Source organism: Pongo pygmaeus, chromosome 3 (assembly GCF_028885625.2).
Source record: "Pongo pygmaeus isolate AG05252 chromosome 3, NHGRI_mPonPyg2-v2.0_pri, whole genome shotgun sequence".
NCBI lineage: Eukaryota > Metazoa > Chordata > Mammalia > Primates > Hominidae > Pongo > Pongo pygmaeus.
Window position 1 is genome coordinate 195,900,427 of NC_072376.2, and position 26,983 is coordinate 195,927,409.

General features: G+C 38.5%; 1 protein-coding gene across 16 annotated transcripts in view; it reads left to right on the forward strand.

The window, feature by feature from the left end:
- The window catches only part of TENM3 (teneurin transmembrane protein 3), a 651,439-nt gene that overhangs the window by 367,053 nt on the left and 257,403 nt on the right, over nt 1–26,983 (forward strand). The window contains exon 1 of one of the 16 annotated variants that reach the window (XM_063664309.1): nt 20,073–20,177. The exons of the other annotated variants lie outside the window; for them this stretch is intronic. The gene's annotated coding sequence lies outside the window, so the exon portion shown is untranslated. Of the gene's footprint in view, nt 1–20,072; nt 20,178–26,983 lie in introns of those variants that run through there. 16 annotated transcript variants of the gene reach the window in all.

Sequence of the window (26,983 nt, forward strand, 5' to 3'; positions counted from 1 at the left end):
GGATTGTTTGTAATTTTTTTTCTAACATTTATTGAAGAGGGATAGGTGGGCAGGGGATGCTGGATATAGTTAATTTTGGCTGTTAATGCTAGCAATTATTAATAGGTATGTATAGAATTAAGCAAATAATTGCTTTAGAGATAATTTTTTTAAAATGAAATTTGAAGGAAAAGAAAGATACAGATAGGAAGGAAGAACTAAAATTGTCTTCATTTGCAGACTACATGATCTTGTCTTAGAAAATCCTAAGGAATCTTTAAAAAAAATTTCTGGTTGAGCAAGGTCATAAGATACAAGACCAGTATAAAAAAATCAATTGTATTTCTCCATTGTAGCAACAAACAATCTGAAAACAAAACTAAGAAAGTAGTCAATCAATAGTAAATCTAGTCTCTGGATTAGCAGGTTCATTTCCACCACAGACAAATACAATCCTTGGCGTCTAGACAAGCCCATAGATGTGTATGTATTTAGGGTGTTTGGTCTCAACTTAAAAGATTTCATATTGCTTTGGTTTCAGAATATATATTAGTAAGTTTTGAGCACTCATTTCTGAACTTTACTGAAAGTATCTCGTTTCACATATTAGCTTTTTCAAAAAGCAGATACAAAAGAGTTGTGCATTAAATTATTCCTACTAAGTGTATGAGCTGGCATGACAGCTTGGCTGCTGCTTTTATGGTACAACAGATGTTGGCATTTCAAAATAAACATAAACTTTTTTCCCTAGAAGTAAATTTCCTTCTTTATAAATTAGTTCTGGACAAGTTAGTATAGGCTTGTATCTTCTAGAGAGTTTGTGATTTATTATTTTTATAACAAAATGGCTTAAAAGAAAAATAATTATAGTACCGTATGAAATTCATACATCAGCTCTTTCCTTCTCTCATGGGCCATAGTTCTAATTATTTTTTCTAATGGTAATTGATAACCAGGTGAATTCCCTTGCCGTTGCAGCTTTATAGAATTTTTTTGCTCTTAGCTTTCTTGGGAATAATAGAAAATCTCCAAGTTCAAATATATGTCAGACTGATGTGCTCCTTCTGTACATAAATAATAACTTTATTCAGAAGCCTGTTAAAGATGGCTTTCATTTTTTATTTCAGATTTGCATCAGAAAGGTAATGACAGCTCATTAGCCCTTGAAGCATCTAAAACTTAGAAAATATATTTCACAATTCAAGGTTAAATGGGTCATCATCAGTTATGAAAGGAAGTATCATGCACTCTGTAGAATGTTTCACATATTTCAAAGTGTTATCTTTACAGGGAAACACGTCACCATTCTTCTTCAGAGAAGCGACTTGATGATAGGAATATCTATCCCATCTTATCCTTTCATATATTTATCAAGATTTGGCTATGTAGACTTTTCCTGAGGGAAGTCTCACACTGAATTTAGTAGTTGCCTTTGGTACTAAAACATTAGATAAAAAGGATTGTACAGTTATAAATTATCATGCTTTGTATGTGCTTTTGGAACAATGCTTTTTCATACTGCTATATTTGCATGTAGAGTTTTAATTAAGAGATAACTGTCTCCACAGGTTGGCTGCAGAAGGCTGCAATCTCCAGCAGGGAGATCAATGCCAGTGCCAAGTCATACAGGTTGGGTAGCAAATAGGGGTTTGCTAAGACAAAATGGGCTTGAAATTAAAAGCATGGGAGTCACTTCTTTGTACTTCAATGAAAAGTATAAAATATTTTTAATATATTCATTTATTTTTAAATAATTCCCTATTTTTAATGCATTTCAAGAGTATCCTGAATGTTGCTGCCTCAGTAGGATATTTTTTAAAAATTTCAGCATATGGTTTATTTTTCTAAGCAATTATTGTTTAACTCTCAACCAGGAACGTTATAGTCCATGACAATTTAATTTTTTCCTTGTTTTTCCCTGATTCGTTAGAGTCAAGATTCTCTTCCCATGTTCACAAACGAATTTTTCTTACAAGTGACCTAGATCAAACAGAAAATAGTCTTTATTATTGACTCTCCAGAAAAATCATTCAGAAAAGAGACTCATATGAAGTTCTAACTCAGATTGGCTATTAAGAACTAGTGGCTAGGAATGTTTTATACAGAAAGAGAAAAACATTTAAAGATTTTTTATTGATAGAGTTGTACATATTTTTAAGTACATGTGATATTTTGATGCATGTGTACAGTGTGTAAATGATCTAATCAGGGTAATTGGGATATCCGGCACCTTAAACATTAATTTTTTTCTTTGTGTTGGGAATATTATAATTCTTCTCTTCTGGTTATTTTGGAATATACAGTAAATTATTATTAACTATCATTTCCCCATTGTACTATCAAATATAGAACTTAATCCTCCTATCTAACTGTATTTTCATATCCATCCACCAAATTATCTTGATCTTTTTCTCCCGCTTTCCCTTTGCAGCCACTGGGAACTGCCATTCTCCCCTCTACCTCCATGAGATCCACTTTTTTCACTCCCACGTCTGAATGAGAACATGAACTATGTGTCTTCCTGTACCTGGCTTATTTCATTTCACACAATGACCTCCACCTCCATCCATGTTGTTGCAAATGACAGGGTTTCATTCTTATGGCTGAGTAATATTCCGCTGTGTATATATACCACGTTTTCTTTCTGTTTTTAAAATTTATTTCTTTTAAATTTTACTTTAAGTTCTGGGATACATGTGTAGAACATGCAGGTTGGTTACATAGGTTACGTAGGTATACATCTGCCATGGTGTATACCACATTTTCTTTATACAATTTTAAATTTTAAGTTTTACTTTAAGTTCTGGGATACATGTGTAGAACATGCAGGTTGGTTACATAGGTTATGTAGGTATACATCTGCCATGGTGTATACCACATTTTCTTTATCCATTTATCTGTTGATGGACAATTAGGTTGATTCCAAATCTTGGCTCTCGTGAATAATTCTGCAGTAAACGTGGGAGTACAGATATCTCTGACATACTGACTCCTCTTGAATATCCAGCAGAGGGATTGCTGGATCATATGGTAGTTCTATTTTTAGATTTTTGAGGAACCTTCCTATTGTTTTCCATAATGGCTGTTCTACTTTAAATTCCCACCAACAGTGTGTGAGCATTTCCCTTTCTTCGCGTCCTCGCCAGAATTTGTTGTTTTTTGTCTTTTTGGTAACAGCCATTTTCATGGGTGAGATGATCTCTTTGGGGTTTTCATTTGTATTTTCCTGATGCTTCATGATGTTGAGCATTTTTTTATATACATGTTGGCCATCTGTCTCTCTTGAGAAATGTCTGTTCAGGCCGTTTGTCCATTTTTAAGTTGGATAATTTGGTGGGTTTTGTTTTTTGTTTGTTTTTTTGTGTGTGCGTGTGTGTGGTTTTGTTTGTTGTTGTTGTTGTTGTTTTTGCTGTTGAGTAGGCGCATGTTAAGTAATGCTTAATTGAGACCTCCACTTCCAGTCCAGATGCAGTTCATAGACCAAAGGGAGAATGCTGTTGCCACCAAGGCTGTACTTCTGATCAAGACTCACTGTTTCTCCTTTCTGCTTTTACCTTGTCAACAAAGTAATTATTTCTGCTTTGTCTTCAGTTATATTAGCCAATTATAACCTTTTTTGGAACATGGAAGATTCCTTCGTGCATAATGTGATGGGTAGGGGCAACCTTCCATTCCCTGTTCTTATAGTAAATTAGTGGGTACTGAGAAGAGAAGAGAATTGCTGTATTGTAGTATGATATAGCATAATATAGCATAATATAACATGACATGTCATAACATCATGGAATAATCTACCTTCTCCATTAAGTATTAAAAATTAGAGAAAATATTATTCCCCAAGAAGAAGCTCTGGGCAATTTGAAGCTGCTTGTGTTAGTAACAGTATAGATTCTGATGTCTTTTATTACTGTTTGTTTCTTGGTTGAAGATTTTCTATATATATCACTTACAGCATACCTCGATTGGAAGGGGCAAGATTTGAGTCAATTCCCCTTATTTTCCTATTTAAAAATAATTATTATAATGAGAGACAAATTGAATAATTGAAGAGAATAGAAACAATACATTTTATTTTATTACTGTCTTTTATAATATCATATGAAGATTCTATAGGATATTTACTTTCCTCATATGTATCATAACATACTACAAAGGAATATAACCAGTTTAGAGGGAAGAATTTTCCATAGGAAAAAAAGAGCTAGAAATCTGACGTTTCATGCGGTCCTTTTCGTATCACTCCTTCCCATTACCTCTGTTATTCGTCACTTTCCTGTAACTTGGATGCAGTCATCCTCTTTTTACGTTTAAAGTCTAGTCTATTAGGAGACAATAGTTGCTGAGGTTTATTTGGAAAAAAGGAAGAACATGTTCACAACAGGAAAGCAAAAGTCAAATTGTACAATTAATTATTTTGCCAAATACTTGAATGGGTTATCATTTCAAATTGGTGACATGTCAAAAATCTTGCATTGAGAACCAGTATACCATCTTTTAATTCATTCAGAATGGTGGGTTAATATACCTCCACACTGATGAGCTTTTTTTTTTTTTTTTTTGAGTCAGAGTCTCTCTCTGTCACCCAGGCCAGAGTACAGTGGCATGACCACAGCTCACTGTATCCACCACCTCCCAGGCTCAAGCAATCTTTCCACCTCAGCCTCTCAAGCAGCTGTGGCTACAGGTGTGCACCACCGTGCCTGGCTATTTTTTTTATTTTTTTGTAGAGGCAGAGTTTTGCTATGTTGCCAGAGCTGATCTCAAACTCCTGGGCTCAAGTGATCCTCCTGTCTCAGCCTCCCAAAGTACTGGGATTACAGACTTGAGCCGTCACACCTGACCTGACAAACCTCTTTTAAAACCAAACTAATATTTCTAAATCCAAACTTAGAGTCATTGCTTTTTAAGACGAGAGGGAGCCAGGCACAGTGGCTCATACCTGTAATCCTAACACTTTGGGAGGCCAAGGTGGATGGATCCCTTACCCCCTGGAGTTTGAGACACCGTAAAACTCTGTCTCAAAAAAAAAAAAAAAAAAAAAAGAAAAGAAAAGAAAACTACCTGGGCCTGGTGGCGTACACCTGTGGTATGGTCCCAGCTACACAGGAGGCTGAGGTGGAAGGATCGCTTGAACCCAAGAAGTGGAAGTTGCAGGGAGCCAAGATCACACCACTGCACTCCAGCCTTGGCAACAGAGTGAGACACTGTCTCAACAACAACAACAAAAAGACCAGAGGGAATAAAATGTCATGTGAGGAAACAGAGACCCAGGAGGTGCGCAGTAATTTTCATAGTCACACAGGTGGGCCCTAGTGTCCATGAATTTAGCATCTGTACCTGCCAATTCCTTACTCAAGGGTGCAGTACTCCACCCTGCCTCTGCCTTGAGTAAGGAACAAATTTAGTAGTCAGGAAATTTATGAAAGAATTGCCCATAGGGCTGTTCCACAAAGTGGACTCCATAGTCTATTAAAAATATGATCTTAAAAATTAAAAACAAAAACAGAAGCTATAGCAGCTGCTGGTTGCAGACATAAATTTAATCCTCACAGCCATGCTGTTGGATGCATATTATCTCCAGTTTTACAGATTAGGATCCAGAGACTTGGAGAGGTTAGTTAGGTGATTAACTCAAAGTCATACAGTAATAGTTGCCAAAACATAAAATTCAGCCTATCTGACTTCAAAGACCAAACACTTTCCATCACACTATGCTTTCTCTCCTTTATACTTTTCAAAAAATCCATTTCTGATGAAGCAAAGCACATGTATGTGACTTACGAATGTAATGCTGCTATAGAGTTGTCCAGAACTGTGTTTATGTCCGCCTATCCCTCTGACATCTGCCATGTTTAGGAGTTGTAGTGAGGAATTTCTTTGGCCCTTAGAGTTCTATTGTCCCCATGTGTATTGATTACCTGTAGGAGTTTAGTTGTCAAATTACTTGCCTCTTTGTCAGTTAACAGCATTGTTTGCTTGAGTGGAGTACCATACTCAAAATGAAGCCAGCAAGATTTCCAAATAAATGAAAGATATTCTGATAAGTAATATGGAAATATTCAAGCCTCATGAGAGGACATAATCAGGAAAACACTGAACAACTCATTACCGATTTAGATTATTTTCTACAGTTTCCAATGCCTGACACAGGTTTTCCTGTTGCATTAGCCGCTTTCTTTCTTTTTTTTTTTTTGTTTTTTTTTTTTGTTTTTGTTTTTGCTTTTTTCAGACAGAGTCTTGCTCTGTCGCCCAGGCTGGAGTGCAGTGGCGCTATCTCGGCTCACTGCAAGCTCCGCCTCCCAGGTTCACGCCATTCTTCTGCCTCAGCCTCCCCAGTAGCTGGGATTACAGGCACGTGCCACCACGCCCGGCTAATTTTTTTGTATTTTTAGTAGAGACAGGGTTTCACAGTGTTAGCCAGGATGGGCTTGATCTCCTGACCTCGTGATCCGCCCACCTCAGCCTCCCAAAGTGCTGGGATTATAGGCGTGAGCCACCACACCCAGCTACATTTGCCGCTTTCTTATGTGTCTCATAGAGGCAGTCCCTAACTATCCCATTTCAAATGCACTGCCCCTCTCACTGTCCTATTGTGATTGGTAGTCCCCTCAGTAGTGCTGCACATTTAGTCTAATCGTATGACATTCCCCTTCTTTTTTCACTTTCCTTTTGCCAAATCAAACACATGACTCTCTCTTCTTCCTTTAGTGGGACTCTATACCTGACATCGTTGTCAAGTATAGACATGCACTCAAAGTTAAAGGAAATGAAATAGGAAAAGAAAATAGTGGGAAGGAAGAATATTACTTTGTTTAGTGTCTGCAACCCTCACTAGAATGTAAATTCCATGAAGGTCGAGCTGTAATTGTGTTTTGTTCACTTCTCAAACAGAACACATTTGCTGAATGACCGACTGAATAAATGAATTGCACTAATTTACTATGGAGCCTCAATAGCTGCTCATTTCTCTTAACTATTTTACTTGCTAACGGATTTAGCATGGTAGCACATCTTTATTCATTAACATAGACAGGTAGCTACCGTTCTCGTGCTGGCTTGTTGAATTGGGTGATGATAGTCCTGAATCTATGTGATGATAGTCTTGAGGCTATATTCACTACTATATGTAATATTATTGGTTACTTGTCTCTCTTTTACCTTCTTGAAACTAATTAGCCCTTTCCCTCCTTTCTGATTTCTTTAATTTTTTTTTCTGAGCTCCTAATACGGAAATTGCTGGTATGTATAATACATCTGACAAATGAAATGTGGATAATTATATTGTTTTTCTTTAGAGATATAATGAGTTGTCTAAAGTATTAGACTTGAAAACAAATATTTCAATTAAAGAAGTCAAAAGGAGTTAACAATCAAAGGAGGTAATACAGTTAAATAAAAAGTTAGGCAACAGGATCTTAACATACATTTGCTATTTGTTGCCTACCTTATTTCCTCCAATTTTGAAACATAATTTTGTTTTTTAACTTTCTGAAATTGGGATGCATTTCCAAATAGAAACTTCCTTGCTGCCAGGTAAGAGGAATAAACTATGACGTGGTTGTCACCATGGTGCTATACCTAATTACAGATGATCAAGTCATTCAGAAGAATCGTTAGACTTGAAATGAAGGAAAGGCTTGTGATTGTGTTACTAAAACAAACCAAAAAAAGAGTATTTAATTATGTAGATTAAATTTTTAAACCTATTGGTTTAAAAAAAAAAAAAAAACCTAATGATGTACCTGTATGTATACATTAACGTGGCATTTTACCCTGTGTAAGATATAATTAAATGGATGATTGATGATGTTACAATTCATGATCTCACAGATAGAAGAAATATAGTGATTGTGTGAATTTGGGTAGGTCACTTAACCTTTCTAAACATTGATTTTCTCACCTGTGTAAATAAGGAGTTAAGTCAAAATTTTTGTTTTTTTTTTTTTGAGATGAAGTCTCGCTCTGTCACCAGGCTGGAGTACAGCGGCACGATCTCGGCTCACTGCAACCTCTGCCTCCGGGGTTCAAGCAGGTCTTCTGCCTCAGCCTCCCGAGTAGCTGGGACTACAGGCGCATGCTGCCGTGCCCGGCTAATTTTTGTATTTTTAGTAGAGACGGAGTTTCACCATGTTGGCCAGGATGGTCTCGATCTCTTGACCTCATGATCTGCCGGCCTCAGCCTCCCAAAGTGCTGGGATTACAGGCATGAGCCACCATGCCCAGCCTAGGCCAAAGATTTTTAAAAATCCTTTCCAACCCTAATATTATTGTGTTCTTATGTTGAAAATGAATCTTGAAAACTTAGCAAGATTTTAAAAGTTTGTTGTTTTTTTTTTGAGACAGTCTCACTCTGTCGCCAAGGCTGGAGTGCAGTGTCACGATCTTGGCTCTCGGCAACCTCCTCCTCCTGGGTTCAAGCAACTCTCCTGCCTCACCCTCCCGAGTAGCTGAGATTACAGACGTGCACCACCATGTCCAGCTAATTTTTGTATTTTTAGTAGAGACAGGGTTTCACAGTGTTGGCCAGGCTGTAAGTTTTAATCACTCTTTAAAATCACATTCTCTGTGGCCCAAGGGTTTCTCCAGTGCCTGCTTCTAGAATCACTTTAGTAGAGGAAGATATACAAATACTGTATTATAAAACATTTAATAAAATTACAGAATTCTGAAGAAAAAATAGGCTATTTCTCTGATCTATGTATGTGTTTTAGGGGAAGAGTGATTCTTTTTTATCAGCAAAGACCTTAAACCAAAATCTGAGAACAAACAGGAGTCTCATTTATTCATGCAAAAATGCTTCTTTTATTACAACAGTTTATTAAGGTAAATTATGCATTAAACAAACCAATTTTGTATTACTATGAATCACTCCGTATGGTGAATTTGGATCATTTAAACTGCAGGGTTGTCCAATCTTTTGGCTTCCCTGGGCCACATTGGAAGAAGAATTGCCTTGAGCCGCACATAAGAGGCACTAACAATAGTAGCCGATAAGTTTTAAAAAATAGCAAAAATATCTCATAAAGTTTTAAGAAAGTTTATGAATTTGTGTTGGGCCACATTCACAGCTGTCCTGGGTTGCATGTGACCTGCGGCCCAGAGGCCACAGGTTGGACAAGCTGGATTTCAAAGACTGTACTTTGATTGTAGAAGTTCAGTGTTCATATTTACTCTGTACCTTAAGTACTTAACACGTGATCATTCTCTGCTTACCTGTGTCAACGTTTAGCTGCGGTAACAAATTTTTGTGATTTCTATGCTTGCGACTGAAACTCACTTTGGTTTATGAACTCGTCAATTTTTATTCCTATCATTTTGAAGAGATTTCCAAGTAGATTGTAGTTTTCAATATTTTCATATAGAAAGGAAGAACGTCTTATATACCGGACTAGTGCCGTAACTGAACTTGAAAGGAGTTGGGAGGGAGGGTGGTGAACATTAGCAACGCTGGTGCTCTAAAGAGGAACCCTAAGATGAACCAAAATTTATCACTTGGTCTGAAAAGATTATCTCTGTGGCTTATTTTGTGTCTTATTGATAAATTATGGTGAACTTTCAAGTATAAAAAGTGTTCAACATCGATTTTTCATTAACTTTCTTATCACTTAGGAGTTCCAGGGTATAATAGACATAATCATCTGAAAAGACGGGCCTCTTCTCTCTGCTATGCCCCACTAACTTTTAATGTTTATCTAGGGTTGTGAATCCAGGATGAGTTTTTAGCTTCCATTTCATTCTTTTTCCTTTCTTCTACAGTAGTATAAATTTTTTCCATTCCACCCCGTTTGGTTCAGGGGCCTAGATATACTCAAGGCATACTATAACCTTCTCCCTGTAATTATCAGGGAGCACTCCTTTTTCCTATCCATCTATTCGTTCATTCATTTGTTCATTTATTCCTTGACATATGATTTTAACAAATACTTGTTCAACACCAATTTACGGGCTAAGGTGTTCTGTATATAAATCCCAGTTAGCCACTGACACCAAAGTCATGGCTTACAGTGTAGTTACAGAGAAAAGTCAACAATTACCATACAGTGTGATAAATACAGTAAGTAGACTAGTGTACAGCTGCCAAATGATTTAAATTGGGCTCTAGTGAGGATAGACCAACATTGTTTTAACCCTTTGCTCTATCCTTGCCAGTAGGTTTTTATGTGGTTAGCTGGTTTGAGTATATATGTAAGCGAGGTATCTTGACACCAAGTAGTAAAGGAAAATTACTTTTTGAAATAACTGGGAATTTCAGACTGGTCAGTGAGAATTTGTTTCTGTTTTAAAATTAAATTGTAGATGTGGCTAACATCTCATCCACAACTTGTTCACAAACATATTCATCTCATTGTCAGAGACTTCTTTGTAAATTTTTTTGGAACATGAGGAAAAAAATATTAGGCATTGAAACTCAGACCGCAGGCTCATATTTTCTTTTTGTCACTGGAACTGTCTAAATTTTATGCATACCACACATTTTCAACAGGCTGCCTCTCCAAAGTATTGTGTTTAGAAACACTGCAGATTTTAGTTGAACTTTTGTTCGTAATATTTCTATTTTACTTACATTGCCCTGTTCCAGAAACTACTCCTGAAAGTAGTTCAGAAGGATATGTGAAACAGAAGGGGAATGTACACATTAAAGCTAGAAGCAAGTAAGTGCTGCGGCACTCTGTATTGCTTGGTCTCAAGCAGAGTTCCTCATCTTAGTACTAGCGACATTTTGAGCCCACAGGGATTTATTGTGGGGCTGTGCTGTGCGTTTTAGGATGTTTAGCACCATCTCTGACCTCTACCTACTGGATACTGGTAGCACCCTCCTAGTCATGGCAACCAAAAATGTCTCCATACATTTCCTAATGTCCCCTGGGAGACAAAATTGCTCCCAGTTGAGAACTGCTGGCCTGGAGCATAGTTGCAGAGAAATGGATCTGTTTTGGAGGCAGAATTAGCGGGACTTGTTTATGGATTCCCTGTGAAGGTTGAGAAAAAGGAAAGAGCTCAAAGTGAATCTTAGATGTTTGGCTTACATGCCCAGTGGAAGTTGGTGCCATTTACTGAAATGGGGAAGACTGTGGGAGGACAGGTGATAAAGGAGACTGGGCAGGTGGAAATCAAATCGTTTTTGTTGATTTGGACATAGCAAGTTTAACTCCAAAAGAGGTGTCAAATGGGCAAGTGGATTTGAGTCTATTGCTCAAAGGAGAATTTTTTAAAGCAGAGTCAGTGAGGCCCCTCTGGAGAGAGTGTAGATGGAGGAGAAAACAGTGGTCTCGAAACCAAGCTCTGGGAGTGGTTAGAGGAGAATGGACCAGTGAAGGAGGCTGGGTGAGAAGAAATCAAGGAGCCTGTGCTATCGTGGAAATCAAGAAAGGAAAGTGTGTCAAAGAGGAGTATTCACTTTTGTTAAATACTTCCGAGACATTCAATAAGAAATGCTAACATTGTTTTGTTATGAGTAACTGAAATTAATTTTAGCTGTGAAAAAATTAGGTCCTAAAGCAAATAAAAAGATAGTAATGGGGACATAAAATAGGCTGTGAAATGAATTTAAAATGCTAAAAGTTAACAAATCCCAAAGACATAACCCTTGCTCTGGATGTGCTACAAATCTTGGCTGTGGACATTCTAAAAGCCATTAGAAAGCCTTTAGTCACTTCCAGTATTCACAGTGACCAAAAAGTAAAAGGGGTCCCCAAGACCACCCCAGGCTAGATGATTTGCTGGGAGGACTCACAGGACTCAATATGTTAGTCATACTCACAAGTAAGATTTACTAGGGTGAGAGGAACTAGAGCAAAGTCAGCAAAAAGAAAAGACACATGGGGTGAAGTCCTCAGGAAACCAGGCACAAGCTTCCAAGACCTCTCCTGTGTCTGTCTGCCACAGGACAGTCCATTCCTGTGACAGTGAGTTATGACAGCATGTGTGAAATGTGTTCTGCCAGGGAAGCTCGTTAGAGACTCTGTGGGCAGGTTTTTACTGGGGCTGGTCATGGAGGCACCCTCCGCCCAGCATGTACCAAAATCCCAGGCTCACAGAAGGAAAGCAGAGTCAGCATAAACTGCACTGTGTGCATAAACAGTTTAAACATGGTGAGCTGCTCTCATTAGTCTGAGAATGGTGGGAACCTTCCTGAAATCTGGGTTCCCAGACACCAGCCACGGCCAGCCTTGCAAGCAGGCCTTTTAAAGCTGTCTCAGGACTGCTATATTAACTCTTGTTTTTGTAAACAGGCCAAAGCCCAAGGAAAATACAAGCGTAGTTGGCACTATGACTACATCAGAATTTCTCTGGAATGGGCATTTGTTTAATAAACTGTTTCTAACATATTCTAAACCATTTGGATAGCTAGTAAGCTAAAATTTTTGTCTGCATGTATTGGGAGGCAGTCTAGCATATAATAAAATAATCATAGACTGTGAAATTTGACAAATCTGGCTTCTCTAGTCGTGGCTCAGCTACATACTCTCTCTGTACCTCCATTTCTGGTAATAAAACCTACCATTTTGAAGATTCAGTGATACATGCATACAGTACCTAGAACAGTGACTGACACATGGTGGCCATTCAGAAATACTGGTGGCGTTGATGTTAATAATTGCAACAAGAGTTGTTTTATTATTGTCTTTCTTGGGTTAGACATGCCATTACTTTTCCTGGATTAATCGATTGTAATATCCACTCTCCTGTATTTTCACTAAATGGCTTTCAGTTTTTCAATTAAAATTTCAGTTGAACAGTATCAGAGGCATTTTAATAAAAAATTTTACTGAGCTTGATTAGTTGATGAGAAGTAAATTGCTCATTTTTGATTACCACATTAACTCTTTCTGGCCATTAGGGTACCATTTAGTAAATTACCTCTTTTAGTACAGTACTCAAAATGTTACCCAAGTGGCCAGAAAGAGTTAATAATGCACCAACAGGCTGAGCACTTGACTACCTCCTTACTATTAGATCAGTCTCATTATATTAAATGTTTCCCTTCCTATAATTGTCATTTTCTTTAAAAAATGGAATATTGGATACAGTTATTTATTTTTAATAGACCTTATAAGCTCAATGAAAAGTATGCTGAGTTCACTCATATGCCTTCTAAGGGGATTTAAAGTATCGGTACTCACTATATAATATGCAAAATCAATCCGATGTGGATAATAAATGCACCTTTCACAGTGCGCAAGAAGGGCATTATTTCCCAAGGGTACAAGTGATTCCCTGATTATGATCTGAGTACTAAGGAGTCATATTAATATGCCTCCCTAAGTGCTTGAGCACTAAAGAGAGTTGTGCCTCGTGGCATTGTAGCAGGTAAACTTTCATGTGGGCAGGAATCCTGCCTTTTAAATGTATACATTATCAGTCCTCCTGTGGATGTGTTTTTATTGCTGATTCTAATACAGCTTTTAATTATTCAGGAGTACTCCTTACTTTCTTATGAATAGGGGTCTGCAATCTATTCTTAAAATTACATCTCTTGCTGGGCACGGTGGATCATGCCTGTAGTCCCAAGCACTTTGAGAGGCTGAGGTGGGAGGATTGCTTTAGCCCAGGAGTTTAAGACTAGCCAGAAAAATATTCAGACCTCTGTCTCTACAAAAAATTTAAAAATCAAGCAGGCATGGTGGTGCATGCCTGTAGTCCCAACTAATGTGGAAGGATCACTTGAGCCCAGAAGGTCGAGGCTGCAGTGAGCCGTGATCACACCACTGCACTCTAGCCTGGGCAATAGAGGAAGACCCTATCTCAAAAAAAAAAAAAAAATCTCTAGTTAAGTATTTTTCCAGGTCACCTGGGAAAATTGTTGTTACTCTCTTGGAAAGAATATTCTACTCCTGAAGTACTAGTTTTTGCAATATAAAAGGTTGTCTTTCACTTTGGGAGGCCAAGGCAGGTGGATCACGGGGTCAGGAGTTCGAGACCAGCCTGGCCAAGATAGTGAAACCCTGTCTCTACTAAAAATACAAAAATTAGCTGGGTGCGGTGGCAGGCATCTGTAAACACATCTACTTGGGAGGCTGAGGTAGAGAATTGCTTGAATGTGGGAGGGGGAGGTTGCAGTGAGCCGAGATCCATTGCACCCCAGCCTGGGCGACAGAGCAAGACTCCATCTCCAAAAAAAAAAGATTGTCTTTTCATTGATATAGTATAGTCCAATAATCCATGAGCCACTTAGTGTTTACTGAGTTGTCACTGAATGTGTAACATTAAGTGCCTTCAGTGATACAAAACTAATATATGACTGGCTTGCTCATTGATTCAGTAGATGCTTACTTAGAGAGCTATGTGCTATGTACTCTAAAAATACAAAACATCAAAGAAATTGAAGTCTGTTTGGGGAGATGATTAATGATGACATCATAGTACAATACCATTGCAGCTATAAACATGCACTCAGAGGAACATGCCCAGCTACTTCAGCGTGTCAGAGGGAGAACCGACCCAGATTGGAAGGAGTCAGGGTTATTTACCTCCAAGAGATGAGGCTGAGCTCAATCTTACAGGATAAATAGGAGTCATCTGGCTGTTTGTACCCCAGAGGACAATATAAAGATACAAAGTTGAGAAAAGAGATGAAGGGCAGAGGGCTAGTGCTATAATAGTCTCTTGTTGTTTATTTCATGTGCAAAGCAGAAAGCAAGGCTGGATAAGTAGAGAGACATCAGGTTAGGGATATGCCATGGTTTAAATTTGCTGAGTTTTTTGTAACCTAATTAGAAAAAGGAGAGTAATGTGTGTGTACACAGTGGAGACAGCAAACACATGGTCACTGGAGTTCATTATTTTATATATTCTTCCCCAGAATCCGTATGGGGCATAGTATTATTTTTCCTGTTTTATATATAAGAGCCTGTTTCTTCGAAATATGAAGTGAATTGCCTAAGGATGCAGAGAAGATAAGCGATGGAAATAGAATTCACTTCTACAGAATTCCAAAATCCAGACTTGCAGAGATATTGAACAACTTTCCCAGGATTATACAGTGAGTAAGCACTTAAAAACGAGGATTTGGAAAGTGAGATCAGATTATGTTTTCTAGTTATAACTGGATTAATTGAAAATGAGGACGATCACTGATTTCACAGTGCTATATTCTTAGAGATGTGCCAGATCACAAAATGGATCTTTGTTCCTCATATACTATGTAGCACCTTGTCCAAGCAAGCTGAAACTTGGTGGATGATTTTTGTTTTATAACATACTTTTTTGAATGATTAAGAGTCAGGATTGCGGTGGTACCGACTTGCACCCTCCTCCTCAAATTAGCCCAGTGCAGAGATGTAGCCTTTTAATACATATAGGTGGAAAGGTAGCGTGGATTATAATAAGAAAACAACAACCAAGCTGTACATTTTCCTTAGATGATTAGATCTGCCTCAGGAAATCCTGCAGAGTTTCAAACAGAAATGTGTTCATCTTTCCTATGGAAAATAAATTCTCAGTGAGACTGCTTACTTATTTTCAAACTCTGACCCTCACGTGCATATTTTGGTCAATTTTGATACTTGTTCTGAAATTCTTGTTGGTATTTATATTGAAAAAATGAACTATTGTGATTATTGTATTCTTCTCATAGACTCTGAGGCAAGGCAGAGTACTGCTTAGGCCAGGATTTGGGCAGAGAGGGAGTCTTTTTTTCATAAAGAATTTGTATTGTGGCTGGGAGTGATGGCTCACGCCTTTCATCCCAGTGATTTGCGAGGATGAGGTGGAAGGATCACTTGAGCCCAGGAGTTCAAGACCATCCTGGGCAACGTAGTGAGACCCCCATCTCTACAAAAATAAAAATTAAAAAATTATCCAGGTGGGGTGGCATGCACCTGCCGTCCTAGCTACTCCAGAGGTTGAGGTAGGAGGGTTACTTGAGCCCAGGAGTTCGAGGCTGAAGTGAGCTATGATCGCACCACTGCACTCCACCCTGGGTGACAAAGTGAGACCCTATGTCAAAAAAAAAAAAGAACAGAATTTTTTTGTAATGCATTTGATCTGTAATGAATTACGATAAACATTATTACATTATTATATGTTAATAATGCCTACCTCTCAGGATTAGTGTGAGAATTAAGTGAGTAAATATATGTAATATATGTGAAATGTTTAGAACAGTTACTGACACACAATAACCTCTATACAAGTATTTGTTATTATTATACATTTTTTATGTTATTTTATATTTAGATTATCTATTTTAATATTGTATATGTATTGGCGTTACAACAATGAAGAATTCTGTCCAATATGTAGGAAACTCCAAATGGGAATTGAGATAAATGCCACGAACAAATATGGTGTATTTTTATTTACTTTAAATTTGCACAGATTAACTAGATTGTTGTTTCTGCTGTTAGTAGTCGTATTTTTATTTTCTGTTTATAGCAAGTCTTTCTTCTTCGTAGATCAGGTTTGTAACTTGCAATTATGTTGGGGCAACCAGTGTCAACTGGCACTGTCCAGAGAAAATCCATTGAGATTTGTAAGCCATTCTTATAAAATTAACATGCAGATAGCTTCTCAAGTCTTTCTTCTATCAGTGTGGCCATGTTCTAGCAGTAGGACTGAAGACCATTAAATAGGAATGTCACAACTAATGCCTCTACTGGGCACCGGAGCAAAATAGCTGCCAATAGGCATGCCATGCTTTTTAGCTTCAGTGAAATTGCAGTGAGAAATCTTGAGAGGTTTCTTAGTGGCTGATGGCAGCTCACAAGTGGGTCAGAGGATCACATCCTGGCTGCTGCAAAAGGTACACACTTTTTTTTCTTTCCTTCTGCCAAGACCAAAAGCACTGACTTGCTGGAAAGAAATAAGCAGATGTGACTGCTGCTCGTCTTCAGGCCAGCCTCCTATGTTTTCCTGCTTTGATGGCTTGGCGGAACCCTGGGCACATATAAATATTTTATATTGGTTTAGGCTTCATTCCTCAGCATGGAGCCTGTTTCTGCTAGCTCATGGTGAACATTTCTGTGAAGTCACTCCTTACCCCATATCCGTGAAAATCTCATCTGTTGCCTCTCCTGGTGTCAGAAAGCTGAAGTTTAACTCATGTAATATTAGACATTTCATTTGTTTGTCAGATGGAATGTTTATCAAATAGTTTTTTACTCTATGTCAGGGGTTCTTTTTTTTCCCCTTGTTTGCTTTTTATGCATTCATTGATTATTCACTGAAAGCCTGACAGTTGGCGATATCGATATGCTAGGTACTTTGAAGGAGTGTCCAGAAGAATGAAAGACATAAATACAGTTAACTGTCTGTTTCAGTTAGGGAAAAATAAGGATTTCAAGGAAGTACAGTGTGGATGAAGTGTTAGGAGCTCTGATAATATCTGCCATTTCTCTGCTCTAGAATATCTTGTCTGATTTCTTATCTTTCTCCTTTTTGCATTCTGTCGTCATCCTGTGGAACTCTTACATAAATCAGTGTCATTGGTGGTTTCTTGACTCAGTTTTCAAAAAGGCTAGCTCCTGCCGTCATTTCATCATGAACTACAGTCTGTAGTTGCAGGATCTAAACTCTTGCTTTATAAATATCATTGCTTTCTCTTTCTTTTCTATGTAAGTTCTCTCTCTTGTCTAGTTCAATCTTCTAATTACGTACTTTGAGGTCTTTTACCAATTGTTTGTACCAGCTACTTTATCTTTCTGTTTCATGCTCCATTACTCCCTAAACCAAATTCTCAGCTTCAGTCAAGTAAACTATTTATTTACCATTCCCGGAGCAGGCCCTTTGCTTTCTGCTATTTCTTGGCCTCTGTACTTGCAAACGCTTTCCATTTGCATGTAGAATGCTCTCCTTCCTTGTCACCATGAAAACATCTTCTGCCCTTGTTCAAAACTTTTCTATGATACCGTCTGCATAATCTCATTGCCTCCAGTAATTCTACATTTTCCACATGTGTTTAATTATTTAGCTATGACTGGTTACTTAACGTTAATTTTCTATCAGGTTTCTGTGGATACGTTTGTGTCCCTGTCTCTGTGTTTTGTTCATGCTGCAGCGTGTTAAGTTTCCAGGTACCCCGTACAGCGTTCTGTGAATGTGCACAAATGCAAACTGAAATATATTTATATGACCATGGAAGATGATTGATTCATCTTGCTGCTCACTGACTGCTATTTTGGGGAGTGCACTGTTTGTAATCTTCCCAGTGATTTAACTGTTTTTATTAAGTGAGGCCTTTAAAGCGCTTGCCGTTTGCTTTCGGCTGTTCTTTTTGAACAGGAGTAAAAATGCTCATAGTGTTTGGCAATTGAATGCTTAAATATATAAATTAATTGGTCTAATATAAGCTTTTAGATAGTGTTTAAGTTCACGTTTCAGGCAAGTATTCAGGCATCTGCACATCTCTTCTGTTTAGCAAAGGTGTATCTAGGAAGTGTTTGAAGAAACAATGTTATTAACAATTATTTATGGAGTGCCCAGAGGCACAAGGCATTTGGCTAAATGCTGAGAATACAATAGTAGGCAAATTCAGAAAAGGGAGTTTATAAGCTAACAAGGCTTATTAATGAAATGATCACACAAATAAATGTCAAGTCACCACTCAGGTCACTCAGGGAACTGGTACTTAAGCAGAGATTTGAAGGGTGAGCAGGACATACCTGGGGACGGAGGAAGGAGAGAAAGAAGGAAATACAGGTAAAGGGTAGAGCATATGCAGAAGTAGCAGGTGGGAGCATGACATGTTTGAGGAATTGGAAGAAGATGATTGTTGCTGGAACACAGAGCAAAGCAGCATAATGCAAGGTGAGCTTTGTTTAAGGACTTGGATCTTTGGCCAGAAAGCAGTAAACAGTGCTGGGGGTTAGAAGGATGTGACCAGATTGCTGTTTTGCATTATTACCTTGGTTACATTATAGAGCAAATCGGAGACTGCAGGGAGGTGGTTAGTGGAGTTGAAGAGAAGTAGGTGGGTGTTGGAAGATATTTAGAGAATACTAATATAGTATGGATGTAAAAGCAAAGGAAAAGGAGGTTTCCAAGATGACAGCTACATTTATGATTTGCAGGAAAGGATGGTTGGTGGTACCATTTTCTGAAAGGGGGTACGCTAAAATAGAATGAGGTTTGGGGGCTGAGGAAAGATCCTTAGTTCTGTTGTGAATATTCTGAAGTTGAGAAATTTTGCAGCATTCAAGTGGAGATACCAAGCCACTAGATCTATGGCTGAGTAGCTCAAGGGAAATGTCAAAGCTATGGATATCAATGTTATAAAGTGATCATTATATAGATGATAACTGACACTGTGGGTATTGATGAGATTGCTTAAGAAGAAAAGCATAGAGTGGGAAGAGGGCCCTGAGTGATTCTGTATTTTAGTGGCTTAGTAAAGGGACAAGAGGCTACAAAATAGACTGAGAAGGTACAAGCAGAAGGGCATGGAGGAAGTGCTGAGAGATGAAGAGTGCAGAGTCCCTGCAGGCAAGAGAAGAGACCATTTGAAGAGGGACCTAATCAGTGGTGTAGAAAATCATCAAACATCAAGAAAGATGAAAAATAAAAATGCTCTGCTTGATTCATTCATGTGGAGAACACTGATGAGCTAGCAGTGACTTCTCCGGAGGGATGGAAGCGGAAGCCAGAGTGGAATGGATGAAGGAGTGAGCAAGGAGATGGAGACAGTGGGAACAGAGAACTCCTCCAAGAAGTTTGGCTGTGAATAGGGATGAGAGAAATAACATGGTATCGGTATGTTCAGGGAATATTTTAATTTTTTAAAAATTATAGAGAATTGTGAGTGCTCAAGTGCTATTCAGATGTGGAAGGAAGATACTGGATGTGTAAACCAGGTTTGTGATCATCAACAAACCATAAGGATCATTCAAACGATATTAAATTTTCATACAGCATTAAAATTTCTCCTCTAAGCACAACTATTAACTTCATTCCTTCATTCAGCAAATAGTTATTTTAACACTTTCTATGTGTCATGCACTGTTCTAGGTTCTGGGAATATAATCGTGTATAATATTTATTTACTGAGATGGAGAAGATTCGGTGTGGGTGAGGTTGGATATGGGGGAAAACCGAGAAGTTTGTTTTGGCCATATTAAGTTTGGGCTGTCTTCCAGACACCCATGTGGAGATGTCAGATGGACTGCTGGAGAAGCTGACTGTAGAGTATGGCAGATGTGAGGACAGGGACCTTAGTGTCCTCATTGCTGTATCCCCAGCGTCTGGAACACAGTGGGTGCTCGGTAAATATCTGAAGAATGAATTAATGAATAAGATATTATCTAATATGTAGCCTTTAATCATGAATTCTTAAACCAAAAATATATAACAAAAACATTAGTGAAGGACTTTCAAGATGAATCTAGTATAATAATAAGGAAGTTGTTCAGTGCCAAGACTCTTCTTATGAAAGGATGTAGACCTATAATCAGGCCAAGACTTCTGTTTAGGCATTATTTATTTTATGATTGCTGTCATACAGTGGATAGGAATTCTCCACTTAAAATGGATAAAAAAGATATGTTGTTCCCTAAATGCACGTCAGTAGAATTCCTAGATGAGAATGATGTTGTGTAGAACACTTTAAACAGTGTTTAAGAAATATTTTGGCCGGGCACGGTGGCTCACGCCTGTAATCCCAGCACTTTGGAAGGCCGAGGCGGGTGGATCACGAGGTCAGGAGATCGAGACCATCCTGGCTAACACGGTGAAACCCCGTCTCTACTAAAAATACAAAAAATTCTCCGGGCGTGGTGGCGGGTGCCTGTAGTCCCAGCTACTCCGGAGACTGCGGCAGGAGAATGGCGTGAGCCTGGGAGGCGGAGCTTGCAGCGAGCGGAGATCGCACCACTGCACTCCAGCCTGGGCGACAGAGCGAGACTCCGTCTCCAAAAAAAAAAAAAAAAAAGAAATATTTTAGGCTCATTGTGGTGGCTCATACCTGTAATCCCATCCCTTTGGGAGGCTGAGGCGGGTGGATCACTTGAGCCCAGGAGTTCGAGACCAGCTTGGGCAACGTGGCAAAACCCCATCTCTACTAAAAATACAAAAAATTAGCCAGGTGTGGTGGTTCACACCTGTAGTTTCAGCTACTTGGCAGTCTGAGGTGGGAGGATCGCTTGAGCCCGGGAAGTCGAGGCTGCAGTGAGCCGAGATCATGCTACTGCACTCCAGCCTGGGCAACAGAGTGAGACTCTACCTAAACAAAAAAAAATGAAAGAAAGAGAAAAGAAGAAAGAAAGAGAGAGAGAAAAGAAGAAAGAGAGAGAGAAGGAAAGAAGCAAGGAAAGAAGGAAGGCAGGGAGGAAGGGGGGGAGGGGGAGGAGGGGAGGGGATGGGGGGGGGAAGGAATATTTTAGCAGAATCATAAGTATAGATCTGGATCCATGCTGTGTTGAAGAATTGAGGGCTAGTTTACTTAAATGAAATTTTAAAGCAAATCAAATTATAAACTTCTCAGGACAATCATTACATATACCTGGTATGCATCCTGAGTCAGTATTGCATCTTGGCTGTTTAGAAGGTAGCAGTTATTCTGTTTAAACTTCAAAATATTCCTCTTGCTCGTGGAAATCTTTATTGATTATTAACTATAAAATATTACATAATTTGATTTGAGCACTCTTCCTAATACTCCTAGAGAACTTAATTGATACAAAGTTTACTATGGGACACAATAAAGAATAGAAAAGGGTAAATCTAAGATTGACAAGAAAGTTGGATTTGAATTTAAACCTTTGTAACCTTAGCCCTACTTGTAGCTTTTATTCATTTAACTTCTGGCCTCTGGCATTACCTCCATAAGTTATTATGAAACCATGGCGGAGGAAGGAAGAGGGACTAAAATTCAAGATGTCGTGTAGAACAACAAGAAATTGCTAACAGAGTATTCATTTCCGCCAGATAAAAATTTCATTTAAGGCCGGGCGCTGTGGCTCACGCCTGTAATCCCAACACTTTGGGAGGCTGAGTCGGGCGGATCACCTGAGGTCGGGAGTTTGAGACCAGCCTGACCAACATGGAGAAACTTCGTCTCTACTAAAAATACAAAATTAGCTGGGCGTGGTGGCGCATGCCTGTAACCCCAGCTACTCGGGAGGCGGAGGCAGGAGAATCACTTGAACCCAGGAGGCGGAGGTTACGGTGAGCCGAGATCATGCCATTGCACTCCAACCTGGGCAGCAAGAGTGAAACTCCATTTCAAAAAAAAAAAAAATTCACTTAAAAAATATTTATCCAGTGATCCCATGTGTCTCACCAAGGAATGAGAAAATAGGCTGACAGAATGGCATCAGCGGTGTTGAGTAACACCTACTTCGTGTCAAGAACTGGGCTAGGAATTGAGATAGCTTGGCGAAAAAAATAGACGCATATACATATATGGCTTCTGCTCTCATAGAACTTAGTAATTTTGCAAAGGGCAGTGAAGAGGAACTGCATATGCTAACAGAGCTCCTAACGAAGGAACTAACCTAGTTTGGAGGATCAGGGAGGATTTCCCTGAGAAATCAGTGTTTTGCTCACATGTGAAACATACATAGATCATTTCAGGCAGAGAGAGCGAGTGGTACTAAGGTTAGTATTTACTGAGCACTCACTGTGTGCCTGGCACAGTTTTAAACACTTTCATTATATTACTAAGGTAGATTCTATCACTAATGCCATTTTACAGATGAGAAAACTAAAACCGCTAAGAGTTTAAATAACTTGCTCAAATTCAAACAGTTGGTAAATTGGTTCCCAGAATTCTAGCTCAGGAAGTCTGATTTCACAGCACAAATTCTTAACCTCTATTTTGGTTTTTTAAAAGCATGGTGTTTTTGAAAAACTGGGGAACATCTAACATGACTTAACAGAGCAATATCATGTGCTATCTTATGGGTTTGCAATTTTGGACTTTATCCTAAGCCATAGAAAGTGATTCTGTGTGTGTGTGTGTGTGTGTGTGTGTGTGTGTGTGTGTGTATAGAAACGAAATATTTTTGGACTTCCTTCATTTCCTTAAAGCCTCAAAATAGAGAGCAGAATGTTAAGAAATCTGTCATTTGTGCACATGAGCATCTTTCAAAAACACAATCATCTAACAATATACTGAATTGATTGTTTTAAAATTATAGCGTGGTGCAAACATTTTCAGTCATGCCATTGGTCAAGGGAAAAAAGTTAGATGAGAACTTCTGTTGAATCCATGCTATTTTATAGGAATTTTGCTAGTGGCTTAACGTACATTATCTTATGTGGTATATATAATGAAGAGTAAGCTGTGTTTTCATACCAGAACTCCTTACTAGCAATTCAGCACTTAATATGATGGAGAAGATTAGAAAACAGATTTTAAATGCTAAAAGCCAACAAGCTCAATAGCAAAATCTGGTTTTAAGTAACATTTAATAAGCCATCATTAATAAAATAGTAACGACAGGCCAGGCACAGTGGCTCATGGCTGTAATCCCAGCATGTTGGGAGGCTGAAGTAGGAGGATAGCTTGAGGCCAGGAGTTCAAGACCAGCCTGGGTAACATAGCAAGACCCTGTCTCTACAAAACTTTTTTAAAAAAATTAGCGAGGCATAGTGGCACACACTTGTAGTCCCAGCTACTTGGAAGGCCGAGGTGGGAGGATCGCTTGAGCCCAGGAGTTTGAGGCCTCAGTGAGCTATGATCATGCCACTGCATTCCAGCCTGGGCAACACAGACTCTGTCTCTCAAAAAAAAAAGAAAAAGTAGTGACAACCATATATAGCAGTTTTCATTTATTGAGCACCTACTTAGTTTGAAGGCTATGATACCAAAGCCAGAATCAAGTATTTTATAGCAAAGTCTCTTCACCTTGTTTGTAAATTGAGTGCTTGTTTTGTGCCTCACATCATGCCAACATCTTAAGTGTTTGGCTCTAAGGTCACGTTCATTGGAACTGTATCTGTGGAAATGCTTTGAGTTCTGGCTGTAGGGGAATTCTTTAACAGAGGATTTTCCTTTGTTTCTGCCAAGTACCTGAAGCACAACTTACCTGGGACACTTTTTTCCTCTGCTTGAGGTTTTCAGACACAGGTAATGTAAATTTGGTGGGCAAACCCATTTGAGAGCTACTTCTTGGTTACAAATTCTTGAAGATGTTTTTCTTTCTCCACCTAGAGCCAAGGTCAAGGCAGGCAGGTTTCTTTGTGTCACTTTATATAGGGTAGGTTTGTTACAGTTTCCCTATACTGAGAGTGCAATTCTTTGGGAGCCTTGCTTTATGGAAGAGTTTTTATTAAACTCTCTACTTTCAAAGGGACAAGCCCTGCCTGGGCTTTGTCTTCACCCCAGCAGTCTGTGTACTCTTTCATGATGAAGCTCGAGGTCAAGTTTCGGATTCACCTTGTTTTTGGCCTCTTAGTATACTTTACTTTCTTACAAAGTCAGTGAGATGAGTAAAAATGATTCTATACAATTTTTTATCCTTTATTTAATGTTAGCAGGAGAGTTGTTCAGGTGTCTGCTTTCCATATCACTGTAAATGGAAGTTTAAACTTTTGACTATGCATTAAGCTGTTGAATCCTCACAACAATTCTGGTGGTAGATGTGAAGAACACAAGGGTTAAAGAGGTTTGTATGACTCAGCTAAGATCATACAGCCAGTAAAAATTTGAAAAGGAGTTTGATCCCAAGCCTTCTAACTTTGGAAGCTATACCAAATGTTGGTGACATAACAAAGGAGTTCCTAACGAATGTAGCTTGTGATTGACCTGTATCTTTCCTACTAGAAGGAACAAACATACCAGTAATGATTCGATGGATGCGTGGATGCATGGGTGGAGGGAACGAAGGAAGAGAGGGAGGGAGGGAGGGAGGAAGGAAGGGAGGAAGGGAAGTGTCTCAACATAGAGACCAGGAGAAGAAATGGCACTACTGAGTATATTTATTTGAACAAATTCAATAGGAGAAGGAAGAAAGGTTCTATGTCAGGAGGTTCATGCAATTATTCTGCTGCATCTGGTAGGGTCATTGCTTCTATTTGGAGGTTACATGTATCTTCAGAAAGTTTAGCTGTATTACCAGTTGTTGGTGTATGCTGATTTTTATGAGTGAAGTAATATAATAAGAATGGGCGAGCACAAGGAGACCAGCATTCTGCTTTTAATAACCTCTAACCTTAAACAGGTTACTGAGGCCTCATCTAGGCATCTGTTCCCTTATCTTTAAAAACAAAAGATCTTTAAAGTCTCATCTTTTTTTTCACCAAAAAACTTAAAAAATTGAGATAGAACATATATATATGTATATATGTAAGTTGTTGATACATGCTTTTCTGGTGGCATTCCATCTATAGAAAGGATAATTTTCCAGAAAAGTGTATTTTATTTTTAGTTTGTATCAGCTACTCTATTTTAAGTGCTTTACATACTGTTGCTATAGGATAGTCGGATATGAATCTTTATAAAAGTAATTTTATTAGGGCTTATTTTATTCTTTGGAATACCAATTCAGATAATATCATCAATATAATCCTTTTGGATTAAATAGACGAAGGAGGTTGCCTTTATTTTTATATTTAAGAGCCAAAATATTGTGTAGTACCTTTTGCTTCAAGATGCTCAGGTGAGAATGTTTCAAAAAACTAAAATAAAGGGAAAGATAACATACTGTCAATTTTCCTCTCAATGTTTCCTGACACTTAAATAAGTGAGTTATCAGATTTCAGTTTATAGTTCAATAAGTTTATATAACTAATAACAAATATTGTATTCAGAAAGGTATATACATGTAAGTTTTTAGTTGATTGTGCAGAAAGAGAGCAACACTCTGCCCCACGCTATTCTGTGTTTTCTTGCCTTTCCAATTTCTACTTGCCTTTCAAGTTCCAGCTCAACTTTCCCCTGCAAGGCATTCTCCTAGCTCCCTCCAGCACAGCACTGTGGATTTTTTTTTTTTTTTTTTTTTTTTTTTGAGACTGAGTTTTGCTCTGTCACTAGGCTAGAGTGCAGTGGCGTGATCTTGGCTCACTGCAACCTCTGCCTCCCGGGTTCAAGCAATTCTCCTGCCTCAGCCTCTTGAGTAGCCAGGATTATAGGCGCCCACCACCATGCCCGGCTAATTTTTGTATTTTTAGTAGAGACAGAGTTTCACCATGTTGGCCAGGCTGGTCTTGAACTCCTGACCTCAGGTGAGGATTACAGGTGGGAGCCACCACACCCAGCCTGCATTGTGGATTTTTAAATAGGTAACCTCTTAGTCTCCTTAGCTTTCATGACTATCAAATAAAAGTTGTGTTGCTCATCTTCTCCTTACCTCCTCACCTTTTAAACGCAGGAATTAATGGAAAGAAGGAGACATTCATTTAAGGAGAGAACCTGTGCGTTGGCTTGATGATGATGAGTGTGTGTAAGTTAGGGACTTGGAGTCAAATATATGCCCACACTGTTAAAGACAGTGTATTTTACTTAACGTGTAACTAGTCTTCATCTAGGTGAATTTGAGCAAATCTCTTAACACCTCCCGACATCAATTTTCTTACCTGAACAAGAGTTAGGGTAGATCAGAAACAATCAACCAGCGCATCAAAATCTTCAACAGTAGATACTGAAAACGTACATGCTGGATCTCATTTAACTAAATTCCCCTTGGGGATTTACTTGTACTCCCCATCTCTGCAGAGATTAAAAAGTAAAGGAAAATTGCTTCTTCTGATAGAAAAAAAAAAGTCATGGTTTTTAGTCAAGGTGATTTCTAAGATGCCATCTAGTTCTACAATTACAGAGCTATGAGTCTATCACATGAGTAAAATAAAATCGAGGGGAAAAAAGTTAAGACGACAAAATACCAGTTTATTTACTTGATATGTCTGTTTGCATGGAAAGACGTCTTTTTGTTTGTAAGAACTCATTAGTAGATGTATATTTTTGGATAGGTGATATATCAGCAAACTGTTGTTAGCATCTCTATATTATATCTTAAATATTTCCACTTGTCTTCAGCCCCACTACAACCACCCAGGTCTAAGCCACTCTCCGTCACCTCTTGCCTGGACCTCTACAGTTGCCTCCTGCTTGGTTTCTAGCAGCCAGAAT